This window comes from Diabrotica undecimpunctata, chromosome 3 (genome assembly GCF_040954645.1).
Source record: "Diabrotica undecimpunctata isolate CICGRU chromosome 3, icDiaUnde3, whole genome shotgun sequence".
Lineage (NCBI taxonomy): Eukaryota > Metazoa > Arthropoda > Insecta > Coleoptera > Chrysomelidae > Diabrotica > Diabrotica undecimpunctata.
The window spans coordinates 171,615,181-171,630,119 of NC_092805.1; positions in this window are offsets into that span (position 1 = coordinate 171,615,181).

A 14,939-nucleotide genomic window follows, 5' to 3' on the forward strand; every position below is an offset into this window, starting at 1 on the left:
TTTGTTGTGAATATCTGCTAATCCTCAATGATTTCTTCTGTGTATGTTTTGTTTTTTTCTAGCAGGATTGCAAGGACTTTGTAGGTGTTTTTTAGGAGCGTTATTCCCCGGTAATTAATACAGTGCTTTTTGTTTCCTTTTTTGTAGATTGGTACAAAATTTATCTGGCAATATTTCTTCTCGCCAAATGCCATGAATTAGCTTGTATATAGATCTGTACAACGCTTCTCCTCCGCATTTTAAGCCCTCTGAGGGTATACTACCGTTTATTGTTGTTAAGTTTTTTAATTCCCTAGGTAACTACTTCGTATCTCGGGTATTGGTCTTCAACTTCAGCTATATGCACTTCTATGTGTGAGGTATTTCTGTTAGATTGGTCGTTGAACAGTTGATAAAAGTATTCCTTCCAGATTTTTAGGATTTCCTTGTCATCAGTAATAAGCTCCCCGTTGTAGTTTTAAAGGAACTTTCCTGTTCTTGCTTGGCACCCGGCCTTGATCTTAGAAACTCCTTTCAAGACTTGTCTTACTTAGTTGTTCCTCTGATTTTCTTCTATATCTCTGAATATTTGTTCCTGGTATTCCTTCTCTTTCCATTTCATTAGTTTTCTTGTCTCTGTTTTTGTCTGTTTATACCTTTTACTGTTGTTGTGTGAGTGAATCTTTAGCATGCTCCTTCTAGCTATGCTTTTTTCTTTTATGGATTTAAGTCAATCGTCATCGAATCATTTCTTTGCTGTTCTTTTTTTGTGTCCTAGTATTTCATATCATAAACTTGTCAACGTTAATTTTATATTTTTGCTAGCAGAGTCGATATTGTTATAATCCTCTGACTGTATTAGTGATATGTATAGCGTTTTGAAATTTCTGCACTGTCTTATTATTCCTCAGAACTTTGGTATTCCACAATGTTGTTGGCGTATTCTTGTTTATTTTTTGGCACGCTATCCTTGTTCTTATCTTCCTTTTTACCAGAAAATGATCAGTGCCTCCATCCGCCCCTTTTAGGCTTCTTACGTCTAAGTAGTTACTACCCCTCATCCCTCATGACATCTACCAAAACATGATCTAATTTATTGTGATACCATCGTTTGAGAGCCACGTTTCTTTATGTATTTTCTTGTGTTTGAACATTGTTGATTTTATTAGTAGGTTGTGGGATGCTGCAAAGTCTATTAACCTTGTTCCATTATCATTACTGACATCATGGAGACTATGCTTAGCTATTGTTGGTCTGTACACTGCTTTCTTCCCAATCTTTGCATTTACACCTTTTAAGATAATATGCAAGCCCTGTTTGGAGATATTATTTGCCAGTTTCTCTAGTTTCCTAAAAGTTGTCATTTACTTGCTCTTCCTTTTCCTTTGTCGGTGCATGGGCAGCAACTAGTGAATAGCTATGCAGTTGTTCTTTTAGTCTGATATAACAGAGCCTTTCGTTAACGGGTTTGAAAGTTATGACTGACCCCACAATACTTTTCTTGACTACAAAGCCAGTGCCGAATTGGTGCTCCTGTTTACTTCCGCTGAAAAATACTACAGATTTATTAGTTTTTAGTGTGCTCTTTTTAGTTCATCTAATCCCTTGTAAGGGAGTTATGTCTAGGTTTCTGACCACATGAGTTAGAGCTCCCGGCCGATATAAGCTTGGTACGTTCCAGGTTTCTATTATCATTGTCATTTGTCGTCGCTTTTGTCGTGTTAAAAGATCCGTCCTTTTTCGAGGCACGTGTTTTGTTTTCATAACTAGTTATTTTTTTCCAAGAAGAAATGGTTAGTCACTTGCTTAACCCTCCTCCTTTCTCATCCTGGACTTGGGACCAGACAACAGCAGAGTTAACAGTGGAGTGCTGAAACACTCACTACGACAAAAAAGAATATACAAAAAATACATATAATACCATTGTTGGTTTCAAATGAAAAAGACCGAGTTCCAAATCAAGTGATCAGGAACAAGACGGGAGTGCGAGACGCTGTTGGGTTAATTTGCATATAAAATGGAATAGATGAGCCGTGGACAAGACAGATAGTGGAATGGTATCGGAGACACAAAGCGTACCTAAATAGAGGTGGGCCACCTAGCAAATGGAGTGACGATATAAAGAGAATTTCTGAAAATTGTATAAGAAAGACACAAGATAGAGATGAGTGGCAGAAAGCTATGTTGCATCAGTGGACCATTTAGGCTTTTTTTTTTAAATAGATAGATACCAATTGGAGCTGTATGTACTGCTTTCATTTTTTTCTCTTTCCATCTTTTTGATTTTTGCGAAAATTTTGTTGTCTGCACTTGCAACAAGGTTATCAAGGGTTTCTTTGCTGTTTTTTTTTTTTTTCATTTTTTTTCATTCGGTCAATATGTTCATTTTATGTATCGTTTTTTTAGCAATGTGATATATATCATTTGTCTTGAAAAAGACTTAAAACTGTACCTAAGAATAAAAATATTAACTAAATGATACTTGTTTTCTACAGTCAATAATTTTCTATCCATACTTCATGTGATATATTGTTACTTAACAGCTGTTACCCTAAAACTTCGCCTATGTGCAAAGGTACTAACCGCACCACTAATCGTTTTCTACAAATGGTCGATGTTTATCAGCTCCAACCAACGGTCAGATAATGTTTACAACTAACAAATTTACCTTTTAATCTGATCGACGGCTTCGAGAAAAACGCGCAGATTTATTATTGCTTCGTTCGATTGTTTCCATTTCGAAAAATGTCGCGTAGGTGAAGTGAGAGAGTTCACTTCTCTGGTACTAGTATGGTACTGCTTGAAGGAATGCGGAGATCCGAGACTTTCGCCGAGGTAATACACTTTTTATCATTTCTGGTTAGATTTGAGATAAATGGTTAATTGTATCTTCCGGGTGAGATAGTTAAACGAGCATTCTGTTGTAATTTCGTTGAAATTTTTGTAGATTTTAGTAAAATTAGGTAAATTGTATCTTTGCAAATTGAAACACATTAAAGAACACAAAATATTCATGAACGATGATGTTAAAAAAGAAGAATTATATATAGGGGCACAAATAGCAAGTGAAGAAATTATAAAAGAAAAATACGTTAAAGTAAAGTGAGAAAATGGGATAGAGACAGCAATAAACTGGAAAAGACATCAAATAAAATAAAAATGTGCAAAAATATGTTTGAAGGACCCTTCATATGAAGAATCAATAAGAATAAAAATATGTTTGAAGAATATAAGAACCTTTCGTGGGTCCTAGCCTCCTCAAGAATTTTCTCCAGTCGTTCCTGTCTATTGCCTTTCTCCGCCAAACATGTATTCCCATATTTCTCATGTCTTAATCGATGTTATCAAGGAACCTTGTTCTAGGTTTTCTTCTTCTTCTCTGACCAATGGGTCTATTAAGGAACGTTTTTCTAGATAGGTCATTTTGTTCCATCCGCATTGTAGAAACATTATATTACAATAAAAAGGGCGTAAAGGAGAGGAAATTACAAGGAAATATAAACACATCTGGAGTGTTGTTTGTAAACATAAAAAACTACCAAACGGAGTATTAATTATAATTAAAAATAAATGGAGAAGAAAACACTTACAAGATCACCGACAAATAAATGAACAAATAATGGAAATTAGGATAAACATATTTAAACAACTAACAATAATTGTTGGAGTATATGCAATGAATGACAATGAGACCAAAAGGGAAAAAAATTTCTATAAAAGCACTAAAAGATGTATTGGACAAGGGATAGATAACTAAGACACTCTGCAAATTGAAGATTTTAACAATCATATACTAAAAAAAGATAAAGAAATAGTGGGACGATTTGGAGAAGACAAAATTAGAAACGACAATGAAAGTGGACTAATTGTCGAGAATACATTTTGGCCATAACCCACACAACTTTTTTACCATACAAATTATACATAGACACACATGGGAGGAACCTAGTAGAGATCAAGGATCTATTATTAATTCAATAATAGCAAGAAAAACCAGTAAAACAATAATACAAGATGTAAAAGTATACAGACAACAGAATGTGCACGTAACCACCGATTAGTGCTACGAAAATTTATATAGGAAAGACGACAAAAAAAACAATATCTAAAGAGATGAAGTAATGCAAAAAATCGTAAATACGAGACATAAAGAAGAACTTCTACAGAAATTTAGAATTCAAACACTATATCGGAATAGGTTTAAGAATATGCTACAGATAAACGAAGAATGCGGAAGAATACAGAAATGATTCAAATATTTGACCTTTTACGGTTGACCAGTATCTCAATCTGGCATAAAAACTTCTGCGGACAGATGTAAGAGTTTCTGCTGAAACAGAATTAAAGACTTCCCTTATTTGGTTTTTTAATTCATTCAAATTTGGAGCTCTAGCCTCAGAATGATTGTAGATGATGCTTTTTAAATCTCCCCAAAAAAAGAAGTCAATGGATGTAAGATCTAGAGATCGCGCAGGCCACTTAATATCGCCTGTTCCACTGATAACTCAATTCGAGAAAGTATTGTTTAAGTACTCCCTAATTATTTGAGAGTTGTGAACTAAGGAGCCGTCTTGATGGAAACAAACATTCTCCAGATTTACATCAGGAAGATTGAGAATAACAGGAAGAACATGATTCTGTAACAAATCGAAGTATACTCTACTATTCAAGTTGCCCTCAATAAAAAATGGACCTATTATGTGGTCTCCTAAAATGCCAGTCCAGACGTTAACTTTTTAAGGGCCTTGAGTTTGGTAAACAACACTTCTGTGTTGGTTTTCCTTGCCCAATATCTCGTAATGGAAGGATTGTGTTTTTCTACTAACAAAACAGAAGATTCATCAGTAAATAAAATGTTTTTAATAAAATTGGGTTCATCATTAGCCTTCGTTATTAGAGTTTCACAAAACCCCATTCTGCGAAAGTAGTCGTCTGGATAAAGCTGTTTTCGAATATTTAAAATTCTTGTAACCTTGCTGTTTCCATACTTTCGTTACAGTAACATTGCTAAGATTTAACTCTCTAGCAACGCTTCTACTTAAACGTCTTGAATCTACCTCGATTGTTGCACAAATTTGTGTATCCCGGTATACTCTTTCCTCAACTTTTTCTAGTGTCACTTCTTGAGCTTGACATTTTCTGAAATTTTTGGGGCAATAACAACTCTCAAAATTTTTAACAATATTGTGAACTGACTGGCGCAAGGATTTGATGTCCCCTTAAAAAACACAGAAAATAAATCTACACACTGTTGTCCAGAATTACCACAACCTTTTCTACGGGCGTATAAACAGACATGTTATTTACAAAATGAATTGAAAATCTAAGCTGTTATTGCTTTAAACAACCACTGTATAATGACAAATTACTGGCGACGGGGCAACGGAGGTTCGTGGAAAGTTGACGGCGTGCAGTGTTGCCATTTATAGTGTGTATATCTAATTTAAAACTTAACGTACTGTATACTAGGTAACACGACCAGTGCTACGCAGCAACCCCTGATTTTACACAAGGTACCTACTCATCATTTTACTTAAGCTAAGTCGACCAGGGGACTGAAGATATTTAAAAATATCTTGATGTTTTCGCCGGCGCTGGGATTTGGTCTCCGGTATTCCGTGTGCAAGTCAGACACTCTACCGCCTGAGCTACTCGGCCCTAACCAAGAAAAAATTAAACAATTTTCTAATTATTATTCATTTAAACAAACAAAAATTATGTGGGAATTATTTGTTTGAGATCCCGAAACAATTCCATTACTGGACATTGTAGTAATTGTTGTTTATAATTTTACAATTTAGTCACTTTTTCTCAGTTAATATAAACAGTTTTCTACGTTTCTCTAATATTATTCAAATCAATATATTGGTGAATACATTACATTTTTAACTAAAACATCAAAACATCTCCGAATGTTTTATTGGTATAATTATAAGAGCAATAAATAGGCAAATCAACGATAAATATAAAAGCACTTAAGCGGGCTATTCATAAAAAATCGTTGCTCAACACCATGTACCTGTTAACAATCGTCTTAAAAATCTCTCAAACACCTTACGCAACCGGACCGGGTCATAGGTGCCGTCTCCATCTAAGCAAAACATTTTGACAGGTACACAGAGGGTCAATCAATAAAAAAAATATAACAAAAGAAAGATCAATCTAGTCATCGTACCGCTTAAAGTGATAGAAATTATAGAAATAAATAGTAAGAGAGAGAAAGTGAGGTTATGAACTTTCAGAAGGAAGAAAATGATTCCACAAAGTAGGCTTTGTTATGTATAAGTCGATATGAGCGCCCTCGGGCGACAATTATATTACAATTATGTAAAATATATCACGATATCGCCAATGTCTCGTGGTCTGGTGATTTATACTTTGCTGTGTTGGTACGATTGGGCTATTTACCATTCGATACAGATAATATAGTTTATATCATTCGTGTAAAGTGGCTTTACAGATCAGAAAGTTGGTTGTTTATGAGATTGCACATAATTTCTTAAGTACGAGAACTATGATAATGTTATCTGTATAAAGAGTAAAGTTTTTTATTTATTTATTTAATGCAATTTGCAAGTTGTTGAGGTTGTGAGCTAAAAACGTAAGTTGCTTGTACTGGACATCTAATTAAAAATCAAAATTAACCCAAAATATCGAAGAGGGTCGCAAAACATCAATTGAGCATATTAAAGGATCAGAAAGGACGTCTATTCAGGGAAAAAATGGTAAAAGCAATGCACGTACTGCAAGCATGCTAAATTTAGACATTTATTTCAAATTTATTTGGAGCATAATAAATGCGAAAAACTAATAATTGTTTCAATGCCTTTTTATTTACAATAGAGTATATAACATACCTATTCTTCTTCTTCTTCTTATTTTTCTATATAGACATGACTCTGTCAGTTTTTCAATATGCCTCCAGTAAGTTGTCGTTCCATCGTTTTCTTGGTCTTCCTACTGATCGTCTTCCTATTGGCGAACTGTCTCTTGCCGTCTTTACTACTATATTTGTTGTCATTCGGCTTATATGATCTTTCCATTCTACTTATCTATTTTTTACCCAGTTCTTGATGTTCTCCACCTTGCATCTACGTCGTATATATGTACTTCTAGCTCTGTCCCATAGTGTCTTACCATCAATTTTTCTAAGTGTTGTCATCTCTGCTGTTTTTAACATCCTTTTTGTCCTCTCTGTGTCAGGTCTTGTTTCGCCGCGTATGTCATTATTGGTCTGATTGACTGTTTTGTAAATTCTGCCTTTCGTTTCTTTCCCGATATTATTTCTCCATCTTGTTTCATTCAGGCAGCCTGCGCCTCTGTTTGCTCTATTCACTTGATCTTCCACTTCAGTTTCGAGCTTTCCGTAGCTAGATAATGTGATGCCTAGATATTTAAACTCCATCACTTGTTCTATTATCCGACCTTCCAGCTCCAATTTACATCTTAGTAAATTTGCTGTTGTAACCATGCATTTTGTCTTTTTTGGGGAAATTAACATGTTAAATTTTCTGGCGGTTATATTGAATTGGTGCAGCATATGTTGTAAATCATCTTCACTTTGAGAGAGTAATATTGCGTCGTCTGCATAGCAGAATATTTTAAGTTGTTTTCCCCCATTTGGTATCCTTTTTTAGTTCTTACTTTTTATAATATTTCATCCATAATCAGGTTGAACATTAGAGGACTCAAGGAATCTTCCTGTCTTATCCCATTGTCAGCTTCAATAGGGTCGGTTAGTTCTTCTTCTACTTTTACTTTTATTGTGTTGTACTAGTAGATATTTTCGACCGTTTTGATTATTTCTTTTGCGTACAGTAAGTGGATAACGTATTTTAATTTGACCCGGTCAAATGCCTTCTTAAGGTAAACGAAACATAGATATGCCGGTTTGTTTTATTCTAATGATTTCTCTTGCACTTGCCTCATTATAAATATAGCGTCGGTGCATGATCTTTTCAACCTTAAACCTTGTTGTTCGTGTACTGGTGTTATAATTTCATTCAGTTTATTTGTTAACACTTTGGTTGTTAATTTTAGTGTTGTGTTAAATATAATATTTCCTCTGTAATTTTCCGGGTCCGATTTGTCTCCCTTTTTGAAGAGAGGTATTAGGATGATTGATCTCCATTCTGGAGGAGTTCTGTTTTATTCTATTATTTTTTGGATTAGTTTTAATAGTTGTTTAGTCAGACATACTGCCTGGGGTGATTGCGGGGTGGATTGAGTAGCTCTGCCGTTACCACAGCCGGTCCCAAACCCGGATAAAATGTGGAGGGTGATTGGCAAGGTTAGTAACCTACCAATTGTAAAAACAAATACTCCTCAAAGAAACAATATATAACATACCTTAAAGCAAAAAACACAAATGTCTGACAGGATAAAAGCAGCAACAATTCCCAAACTGATATATTACTTTTAAAAGTAAAGAGTAGAGCATAAGTTTTTAGTGTTTTATTCTTAGATAAAATAAACTTTCATCAAGGAACGATCGAATCCATTCCTTATGATAAAGAAAAACAATGTGAACCCAAGTTCAGAAGATTAAAATTATGAAAAGAAAGCAAAAATACAGTTAAATCTACAATCGCTCATAAAAATTAGTATAAAGTGTACTAAATCGACCAATTCATACAATCTCTTCTATTTAATTCGGTCTGATTCCTTATATCTGACATGGTTTTTGTGGTATAATTTATCACTTTAAAAAGGGGTTGAAAAAACGCATCCTTTCATTTATAACGTCCGTTTCTTAGACACAAATCTCAAGCCAAATGAACAAGAAACAAAAAAATAATTAAAAGCTTACACCCCAAGTGGCCTAAGCGGAAATGATTATCACTTGCGTGCCACCGTTAACTAGGTTTAGTATACGGGGTAGAGACAAATAAATGAGCCATAAAATTTGTTTTTGAAGCGAAGGTAGTTCGTAATCGAGCAGAAGGTACTGGGGTTTTTCTCTGGTCGCGAAAATACTAACTTCAGGGCTTTCTTGGGTAGTTTTTGATTTAAAATTTTATTTATTATTTTTTCGTTGTACCCATTATTATTTACTGCCTCCCTACTACTGCCTCGGAATACAAAGGATGGATAAAATAAAGACGACTAATGCAACGGAAAAGGAAAATTATATTGGCTACATGGAATTTACAAGGACTTAGAACCAAACAAACAGAAGTATTCAAAGAATTAGCGTAAAGAAAAATATATATATATATATATGTATTCTCACCGAGACCAAGAAAAAGGGAAAAGGAAATGAAGAGATAGGAAAGTATATACATATCTGTGGAGTGAGTAAAGATAACAGAGCTAAGAGAGGAGTCTCTATTGCCATTCGAAAAAATCTTAAAAACAATATTAAATCGTGGAATAAAGTAAATGAACAACTGCTAAAACTGGAAATGAAAAAGAATAGGCACAACATCGTAATTGTCGGAGTGTATGTCCCAAATCAACAAAAGAATGGAAGTATTGGAAACTATCAAGACATGAAAGCTGCAATACCTGGGGCATGTTATGCGTAATGAGAGATACAACCTACTTCAATTGATTATACAAGGGAAAATCCAGGTCAAGAGAAGTGTAGAAAGAAGAAGTATCTCATGGTTGCGTAACTTGAGGGAATGGTACGGATGCACATCATTTGAACTATTCAGAACAGCAGCATCTAAGATCAGAATAGCCATGATGATTGCCAACCTCCGTCGCGGAGATGGCACGTGAAGAATATGTCCCAAATGAAGATGCAGCCCCAGAAAGTAAAGACGATTTCTACAACAAGATGAATGAAATACTCCCTGAAGTTAAAGAAAACTGTGAAATCTTTATACTAGGAGATTTAAACGGCAGAGTAAGGAGAGAAGAAAATAACAGTGTCGTAGGAAGATATGGGGAACAAATAACCAATGACAACGGAATGTGTCTTAGAGATTTTTGTGAAACAATGTCTCTCAAAATTATGAATGGATTTTTTCCACATAGAGACATCCACAAATTTACACGGATACAACCTACTAGGAATTTGCGCTTGACAATCGACTATATAATCCAACTTCAAACTTCCCAGCTTAAAACAACAGACGTAAGGGTAAACCGCGGATCAGAATGTGGATCCGACCATCGTTTACTTAGCGCCAACGTAATAGTTAACTCTCGCAAAAACAATAACACTCAGGTACAGAATATAGAAAAGGGACAAGAAGTAACATCCCCTAAATATAACCTAGAAACTTTAAAAGAAGATTCAACGAAATTTCTTTACTAATTACGACTGGCCACAAAATTACAAAATGTGGATCGAAAAAATATATCAGCGGAAGAATTATACCAGCAACTTAAAAACTGCATTCATGAGGCTGCAAGTGAAGCTTTGGGGTATAAAGACAAAGATGAAACAAGAAATCAATAATGGTTGTCGGAGAATATGCAAACGTTAGTAAACAAGAAGAAAACTGCATATCAGAAATGGATGTCAACGAGAAAGGAGGAAGATTACAAGATATATAAAAAATTTAATCGAGATGTAAAAAGAGAAGTAGTGAAAAGTAAAAATGAGATGTGGGATCGAATATGTGCAGAGGTGGATAGGTATATGGGTAGAACAAGAGTTGGGCAAGCGTGGAAGGTGATAAAGTCTCTCCTGAGGGAAGGAAAGGAAAAATCTAACTTACAGTTAATAGATCTGAAACGGTGGAAACACCATTATGATATCTTAGTGACAGAGGATAAATGTAAATTCCAAGAGATCGAAGCTCTTGGCAGCAGGAGCTGGAGACATTTCAATTGAGTTGGTAAAGTATGGACCAAAAATATTACATGAGATTTTGGTTCAACTATTTAACAAATGCTTAAAAGGACAAAATACTCCTTATGATTGGAATGTTGGTACATCCAATCCAAGTTGGTACAGTTGATACATCAGCTCAATATTTAAGAAAGGGAATAAACACAAATCCTCTAATTATAGGGGAATAACTGTAACTGTTAACAGCTCAGTGGGGAGGTTGTACGGTCGAATAATGAAAGAAAGAATACAATCATAATACGAAGACATATAAGAACAAAATGGGTTTCGTGCAGGAAGATCATCACTACTGAAATATTCGTTCTGCAGCAGATAATCGAAAAACGGAAGGCAAGGAATCTATCTACCCACCTATTGTTTGTAAATTTAGAGAAGGCATACGACACGGTACCTTTGAAAAAACTGTTTCAAACATTGACGAACGTAGATCTCAGTAGATAGTATTTGGATGCTATCGCAAATATATACAAAAATGCAAGAAGTGTCGTTAAAGAAGAAAACTTTATATCTGAATCATTTCCAATAACAAAGGGGCTTAAACAAGGATGTTGTCTATCTCCGACCTTATTAAAAATGTATATTCAATCATCGCTAGAGCAGTGGAGGAAACAAGTATTCGGAATGGGAATAGACATAGGCGGTGGTAAATGTGTAACAACTTTATTTTTCGCAGATGATCAGGTAGTCGTAGCGAATGATGAGGAAGACATGGACTACATGTTTAGAAAACGAAAGAAATAATATGAAAAATGGGGCCTCAATATGAATATGTCAAAGACAGAGTATCTTAAAATAGGAGATGATGAAGAAGATCCAGAGATAGAAATTAGAAACACAAAAACATGCAATGAAGATAAATATCTCGGATCTATAATATCTAAAGAAGGCCCTATCAAAAGAGACATCGAAAACAGAACGCGGCAGAGAAAAAAAGCGGGTAAACATTCTAAACTCTCTACTATGGTCTAAACATATTAGACAAGAAACGAAATTGACAATCTATCGAACCTTGGTGGAGTCTATTATGACTTATGGGGCAAAAGTTTGGCAGATCACGAAAAAAGATAGAAAAAGAATAGAAGTAGTAGAAATGGATTTTCTAAGGAGAGCGTATGGTGTATCCAAAAAAGATCATATCAGGAATGAAGATATTAGAAGGAGGACAAATACTGTATATTCCAGTGTAGACAGAAGTGAAACGAGGGAAGTAGTGTGGTATGGTCACGTAAAGCAAATGAATAAAGATACATGGCCAAAGAAAGTCCATTTACGTGACGAGGAGTGACCGTGTTACAACATGTAACCTATTTCAATTTTTTTATCAAGTATTAGGTTATTTTTTTGTTGGTTATTAATACAGAATAGTCATATTTGGATAATCAGATTTACAAGAGAATTAGTAGAGATCTATCGAGATAACACAATTTGCGACGCATATACAAAAACTGGAGATAACATTCATAAGACAAACCGCCCTGGAACCATTCGAGAATGCTTAAGTCCAGCAGTGGACAAATTTTTGGGTTAAATAGTTGCCTCAAAGCACACGCGACATACAAAACATGTTATATAACATTACTCTCACGATCTAACTATACAAGTTAGTATTAAATTCAATTTCTATTTCCTTATTTTGAATAACAGACATCGGTACGTGAGAAATGACCTTCATTATCAGATATTACAGCTAAGAAATGTTAAATAACATTATCGATACATCAAATTTCAAATACGCATACCCTTAGAGTTTTCTCATCCTCTGCTCGCAGACAGAACCCATAAATCATACGAGTTTCCTTAAAAACAGGAATCAAAATGAAGCAAAAAAGCGCAGCAACACGTCTACAAGTCGGTTGTAACATTCCTATCCATATTAATGAGCGAGATCCAATCGATAGAGTTGTAATCATATGCGGATACTCTAGCTGACACTTCACAATGTTTATATCGCCATCAGATCAAAGAAACTTGGGCCGACGGAGCATTCATATCGGAATTTCTTTATATTTGTATTGGTCCTTATAGTGAGGACACTTGCATGACTAGAAATGTACGTAATTCGCCTAATTAACATAAATGAATAGGAAAAAAGTAAAAAATCGTATATGCAAAAAGGTACGCTATAATAATAAAAATTGGAGCTGAAAGAAAGTCAACAAAAAAAATTAAAAATAATAAATATTTTGACATGAAATTAAAAATAAATCTTCTCTCAAGAAATGCAAAAAGGAGAAAATAAAAAAAAAGAGAAAAACCGGTAAAATATTATAGATAAGTAAACCGACAACATGAAGTATCTTACTAAGATAGAAGAATCTTACTAAGGGATAGAATTGATCTAGTATCTTGATCCTAGTCGTTCGCAAACGTAAAAAGCGTTTAACAGTGTACGCCATGATAAGCTAAAAGACATTCTTGAAAGAAAGGACATAGATAATAAAGATCTGCGAATAATTCTCAATCTATATTGAAATCAGAAAGCTAACATCAAAATAGAAAATAAGATATCACAAGCAATAGAAATACGTAGAGGAGTACGTCAGGGATGCATCTTGTCACCGCTGCTATTTAATGTTTATAGTGAAAGCATCTGCCAGGAAAACCTTTTGCAAGCAAACGAAGGAATCGTAATCAATGGAGAGGTTGTAAATAATATTCGATACGCAGACGACACTGTACTAGTCGCAAGAACAGTAGAAGAATTACAACGATTACTTACAGATATAAATATTGCCTGCAACAATTATGGCATAAGTATCAATATCAAAAAAACTAAGTATATGGTCTTCAGTAAGAATATGACACAACCAGCACATATTAGTATAAACGGCATTCAAATTGAAAAAGTATCAAGTTACAAATACTTGGGTACTTCAATAAACGAAACTGGAGACCAAAACAATGAAATAAAAAGACGAGGAAATTCTTCTGCAACAGAGATATAAGCATCCCTCTCCGATTAAGAATGCTAAGGGGCTACGTATTTAACACGCTATTATACGGTGTGTAGGCCTGGACTCTTAAGCAGAACAATATAAAAAATATTGAAAGTTTGTAACACTGCCGTGCTACAATGATATTGCAAGGCCAGAATCGCTCACTGTTGAAGAGAATTGGGCGGGGTTTTCTTAAACATATAGAAACTATATCGTATCTTAAATCCAAGCACAATTAGATAATATGAAATTATAATTTATTATTGGACGACACCCCTGGTTTATCCTCGCAGGGGACGAGCAAAAAAAATTAAGATTTATCGAAAGTTTACAAGAAAATTATTCTTTATTATTTCTTAGTAATGAACAAAAAGAAAACATTAAAAGTTACATCATCCCAAAATGATACCAAAATACTATTTTATGTTTACATTATCATAAACAAAAAAGCTTTGTACCGTATTAAATTAAGAATTAGTTATAAAGAAAATGAATATATATATATATATATATATATATATATATATATATATATATATATATATATATATTAACCCCAAATTTCGAAATTTGTTTACATTGAAAATAATATAGTTATTTATCAACTAGGAATAATGAAGAAAATAAACCTTTAAATAAAATGAGAACACTTCACTATATTTTCATTTTTTTTGAGTTCATAATCATTTCCGTTGTCTTGAAAGTAGGTATAATAAAAATTGGTACAACCTTAATCTGCTCTGTTTCTTTTCTTATTTAATCAGTCACCAAATAAACCATTGATTCGGCTACATCCGATATCAATTCACCACCATCCTAGAGAAGAGGGGTTAGGTATTCCATAAAAAGATACCGCTACTGGGCCATGATCTGGAATAACTCCATACCAATACTATCTTGCGACAAGTATTAGAAATAAGTCAGCATTACAGCCTCTCCAATAAGGGTCTAAAAAAATAAATATCTATCTGAAATATGGACAAGAAAAGGATTTATTAGCTCACCTCTAAATGAGACCCAATTCGGAAACACGTCTTAATGGTTGGACATTCTTAAGAGAAAAGAGGGGGACGCTATTCTTGCGCTCTCTGAAATTGAGCGTGGGTGACAAGTTGATGAATAGGCTCATCTACCGGATATATTTGGGAATTACAGAAGAATCCTTGAGTCGGCTACAGGTAGGTACTTGACAGATAGATGGGGTTAGAAGTTTTATT